Below are 6000 nucleotides of genomic sequence, written 5' to 3' on the forward strand. Positions count from 1 at the left end.
CCATGGATTCGTGAACCGGCGGGGAAGCGGTGTGGTGCGGATGGCCATCCTCATCTGGCGATAGCCAAACAGCCAAATGTGGAACATATTCGTGTGTAGTGAGATAATGTAGTATATAGTGCGAGTATAACAGCATCTTGTTGCCATTTGGGTTTTTTTCATATGCCATTGGGCTGGGCTCTTATCAGTTGCCCTAGAAGCGCATCGGATCGGGAATATACATATGTACATATGTATATTGCTAATTATATATAGAAATGTAAAAAAAAACGGAAGCAAAGATAGCGGCAGAGCATCTGTTGTGTAAAACAAAGTTTTCAGAGGTGAGAGTTCTCATTGAAATGAACCCATTTCAGAGATTACAGCCAACACAACCTTGCTGATTACAATTAGTACTCATCAAACATTTTTATTCGCCGTAAATTAAATAGGAATCAAGTTGTCCACAGGATTATGCAATTATGGAGCCCCTATATTGGTTACTTTGTGACTTAGAACTAGAACCCAGTTATTGAGTCAGAATTGTATCATAACAGTAGCAATCGCTGTTATGAAAAGGGCGCCATGTGAATGTAAATATTTAACCATAATTCATTCAGTTCAGTACATTTCATTCATTTATTAGACAAATGCAATGGCAGTGACTTGGCAGCTTTGTGGGGGGAATCTTGATTCGTGTCGATTTACAGCTAAATTGTCTCTCCCCCTACGAATTTATAGATAAACCTATCTCTGTAGCGATCAAATACAACTTATGCATATCAAATCGCCGGGACGCAGTGAGTAAACGGGCATACCCTTCCGCCTCGGCCCGAATTCCTAGATACACCACTCACATGCTCGTATTCACACCTCTCAACTTGTGGGGGAATTATCGCAAAATGCCGGCAAGACAGGCGCCAGTTTTCATTATCTAAGAAAGTAGTTTCCACGAAACCCTTTCGCGGGGAAATTACCCCAAGCACAACTGCCGAAACGATCGCTCACGGAGATATGGGTTAAGTAATAATTCTGTTTCACTGGGAATTCGGATATACATATTTACATATGTAATACCACTTGTGTTTATTGTTTGAGTTCAATCAGATCAGGCGGTTATAGTATTTTAATCGTCGATATCGAGGACCAACTGTGGCAGTGCAATTATTGACCCGCCATAAAATACTCGTAAACAAAAGACCAAAGCAAAACAAATGAGTGGAGAATGGGAGCCGGCAAAAAAAAAAAATAAAAACAAATTCAGAAAAAAAAAAAAAAAAAAACAAGTCAAATAAAATACAAACACACAAACACAAGCCCGAATTTCCCCAACCATTTACGATCCCATATTACTCTTTCTTTTTTGCACATTTTTTTCTTTTTGCCATCTTTTCGCGCTATTTCGGCATGTTTACTTTGTTTTTCTGGTGTTCCGCTTTGTTTTGCCCCTGTTGTTGCAAAATGTTTACCGAACACCTTGAAAATTGAAATTATAAACTTGACTTTGGTTGTATTTGTACTGTAGCTGGCCCAGAGATAAAGGAGTTACAGCAAACAGCAGCGAAAGCATCAGCAGCAAGTAGTCAAATGCTGTTTGCCAAATTGTTTTTTTTTTTTTTTTTTTTTTTTTCCAAACGGAAAAAGTCAAAAAGTAAGAAAGAAAAAATAGGCAACTTTAAGGGTACAGAGACGAACACCAGTGGGTTTTCAAAATGTTCTTGAAACACATTTAATAGGACACATTAAAGAGATGGGTATTATAAGGTACACAACATAAAGGTTTTAAAGAACTTGCAAAATGCACAAGTTAAGTTTATACCAAAATTATGGGTACCTATCAATAAAGTGAAATATTTGCATGGAAGTAACTAAGAATATAAAATATAAATATAATATAAACCTTAGTGGTGCGAAAGTTTATGAATTTCGATGATTTTCTCCCGGTGTAAAACTAATATTGTAGTTTGCTTAAGCGGCGGTTTGGCGGGCATATTATGCACATACTTATTCATTCGCATTTGCATTTGCATATAAGCAAAGGGCCAAAGTTGCTCGTGCAAATGCAATGGAAAATGCGATTATTGAGCGGCACTACTTGCCAGGCGGCACCTTGCCGCTTATCGGCGTAACTGTAAACTGTATTAGCGGTGGGCGGCGTGCGGGGCGTGGCCAAGGTGCCGTGCTCCCCAAATGAGAGAAAATGGCGCCTAGCCAAAGCTCCGTAAAAATGAAAGCCACGTGCATGGCTAATTAACAGATGTCCTCTCTCACTGCAGCCTTATCAGCTGCACTGCAAGAGAAAAACCGGACTAGTGATTCAATTAAAATAAATTTCAGGATCTACGTTCGTTTGTCTAGTTTTCTTTTCCGAGTAACTGAGAAGAAATGTTCGAGTTTTATCACTTGATTCACATTTGAGCACATGTTTTGCCTTTGGCGCCCCTCCATCGCCACGCCCACTGAGCAGCAGCGGTGGGCGGCGCTCGCTGGCGTTTCCCACATTTGAAATGCTGATGAAGCGTCTAAAACAAAGGGAAAAGTGCAAGTAATGAGCGGCCAGTAAGGAGATACCCCAACGTTGTTTTGTTTATGTGTATGTATCATATATACATATATATATATACATATATATATATACATATATATATACTTATGTACATACAAGTATCCCGTTTAAAAGGGGCAATTGCGACGGGAAAAATGTCTGGAAACCGATTAGGAAAATCGTTTTATTACATCTAATTGTTAAGAATTTACAACAAATTTAGAAACTATTATCGATATCAAAAATAATTGCTCTAAAACTGAGCGAGTTTTTCACCCCAGTCCAAAATGCCCATTGTGAAAATGAAAATCAATGGGTGGCGAGAAAAACAAACAGAAATTTACGATAACTGCACCTCTTGTGTTGACATTTTACACTGAAGGAAAAGGGGGGGAGCAGCGTAGCTAATTTGCCAAATGCACAAGGAAAACAACAAATAGGAACCAGGAAAAAACAAACAAAACAAAAAACGACTGATAGAAGGTGACAAAGTGCAGGGCAAAGTAGAAGGCGAAATAAAATTACGTAAAAATGCTAAAAAAAAAAAAAACACTGCAATGGAAAATAGCCGCGCGATTGGGCAAAAACAACAACAAAATATAAACAAAGACGCAGCCGAGACATAATAATAATAATAATAATAGTACACACGGCGCCTGGACCAAGTCAATCAAAATAATGTCTAATCATTTATCGGGCCTTCGATCGGCGAATACGAAAATAATAACAATTAACAATCGGGACAACTTGAGTGTAAATTCCACGAACTATTGCATTATTGATAACACATACATATGTGCATATGTATAGTTTTTGGGCACGAGTTATGGGAAATTGGTAATTGCACATATGAAAATAATTTATTTTTGGACACACTGCTTCCGAGCGTGAGATCACGAACTTGTTATCAGGTTTCAGTTTCAGTATACTGCCTTTGGAATGTATCAAATGTGTGTGTGTGTGTGTACTCAAGATAATGCCAGGACTCAATCGAGCTACCAAAAATAGACTCTTATATTGGCAGTATAGCCATTGTATAATTCTATTATGACTCCACTAGATACCATCCTGGTTATGCAACTACCACTCATCTCTAATAGTTCTCTCTCTCTCGCTGAAAACTCTATCTCGCTAGATTTGTAATCTTATCTGCGAACTATCGCACCCCAGTGCCACTGTCATTCAAATCGCAGTTGAGCTGATATTATTCCTGAACTCAATGCTCGGTTGCAGCAAAGCTATCGTCGTATCCCGAAACTGAACCCTAGACATAATCCCATTAACCATTAACCATAGCATCATAATCTTTGGCTCGACTGGTGGAGGGCCAAGGGCACGATTGTCGAGTGTGCAAATGATGTACGTATGTGTACATACATATGTACATGCGTCACTCGCTGTTTCGAACGAACGACGACTAAAAAGCGTGCACACATTTGCTAATATTGGCACTTTTATTTAAAAATGACTTTACGACTTATTTTCGCATGTTGCATAGCATGTAAAAAGACGCGCCAGGCATTTAATTTTTTAGAGAGCTTTTTACATACATATGTACATACATATGTATGTACAATTTATTTAAATGGAGCCTTCGTGCGCCGCGAAATATGAAATGAAATAAATTTTAACTGCAGTTGACAAAGTTCGGGGACGGATGTTGGACCGGCAATAAAGCAAGCAAAAATAAAAAACAACACAAAAAATAAACCAAAAGCGGTGTATGCGAAATTTGAAATTAAAATAATTAAATCAGCGAAAAGCATGGGGAGAAATCTCAAATTCGAATGCACGATAATAGACTTCTATATAGTATGAGTAGCTATAGTAGATGGCTGAAGTATATGTATGTACATACGTATGTCTGGTGTGCATTTGTCTGTATAATTTATGTATGGTGCTGATTATGACCGCCCCTCCCGACTAAATTTGCACTTGATGCCACTGGCCTGTCTCTAAGTCCAATGCGAATGCGAATTCACATTAATCGCCCTCGGAAATACAAAGTAAGAATAATTGTTCGCTTTTCATACGGTTGGTGGCACGTGTGGCTAGAAGAATTTCATAGCCTTGCGAGTGCTACCCTAATACGGAGCAATAAAACTTAGTCCGATCTTAGTACTGCCAGCGCCATTCCAGCTACAGAATGTACATATGTATGTACATATGTATGTACATATGTATGTACATATGTATGGATTTACATACGTGGAAGACCCCCTTCAATCAATTTCAAGATCACGAACTTCATCCTTCCATGCCCACCGAGTTCATCTAATTGAGTCAGAATGCGGAGCCATAAATGTCGCAAATGAATCAAGAGGACGGGGAAATGGGGAGGCGATTTGGGCGTCAGACGAGCTAGGGGTTGTTGTCGACGCCAGTTTTAATCAAAAATTAACGTAATAAATAATCATAAAGAATGCATAAATGTCAAATTATAAATTTGGACCAGTTTTACGACGTCGCACCGATCCGTATCTGTATCTGTATGTGTATCTTTAGCCGGCTGTAACATAAATATTCGCACAACCAAATGGGCGTGGCAATCGCGGAAAAAATCAATGGATCTCCATCTTCGCCCTCCCCCTTCCGAATTTTAGGACGTCGCCGCAATTAAATTTGTCTGGGACTCTCGTCTTCTCTACCCCAACTTTTATTTGTTTCGTTTTTTTCTGTTTTTCTTTTTTTACTTTTTTTTTTTTTGAGTATTTTCATGGGCCCAGTTTGTTAGTAACGCCAGTTTTCCTTTCACTCACGTTCACGACCGGGCCGACAGAAACAGAAAAGCGGGCGGAAAAGAGGGAAATTCGCAGACATTTCGGACGACGCCCACGCCGAGGGCCAACTAAATACCTAATACCCTATCCATGGAGAACTTTCCCACTTGCTGCTTTAATGGCTTTAATGGCTCAATAGATGCTGGCCATTTTCACAAGTAATACAACTCTCTAATTTCAAAATAACTATATTTTTATTTGCAGGAGCAAGTGGATTGTATGACCATCTCAACTAATGATGTGCGTGATTGGGTAAGTACCGTTTAAAACGTTTAGTTTGTACATGGATATATTGTTGTTAAAAACTGAGAAACATTGAAAGATTCCCTAACAACTGAAACTAACCGAGGAGCTGATAAAGAATGAACAAAATGAATTCTCAATCTGCGAAAGAATTCTACGCGGTCTCGAAATGTGAGTGAACGATATACGTAGAGTGAAAGAAATTTCAATTTCGTTTCTTGGCGTCATTTGGAAATTGGCAATTGTGAAATTGAAAAGCTTCTTTTGCCGGCTGAGCTTTTTTCATTTTAATCCCTCTACTCTTTTGCAATTTTTGCGAAGAGAAGAGAGAGAAAACAAGACTGCTTCGCACTGTGTGCGTTTTCGTTTTTAAAGCATGAGATAATATGAAGTTCTCTCTCATTATTTGCACGCTCTCTTTTGAACTCTTGAGTGTTTCTCTTTGAGTACTTT

General features: G+C 38.8%; 1 long non-coding RNA gene across 1 annotated transcript in view; it reads left to right on the forward strand.

The window, feature by feature from the left end:
* LOC116801978 overlaps positions 1-5776 on the forward strand; it is a 33630-nt gene extending 27854 nt beyond the window's left edge. The window contains exons 2-3 of the long non-coding RNA XR_004362359.1: positions 5509-5556; positions 5627-5776. This is a non-coding gene — a long non-coding RNA (uncharacterized LOC116801978). The remainder of the gene's footprint in view (positions 1-5508; positions 5557-5626) is intronic.
* Positions 5777-6000: the final 224 nt, after the last annotated feature.

This window comes from Drosophila sechellia, chromosome X (genome assembly GCF_004382195.2).
Source record: "Drosophila sechellia strain sech25 chromosome X, ASM438219v1, whole genome shotgun sequence".
Taxonomy (NCBI): domain Eukaryota; kingdom Metazoa; phylum Arthropoda; class Insecta; order Diptera; family Drosophilidae; genus Drosophila; species Drosophila sechellia.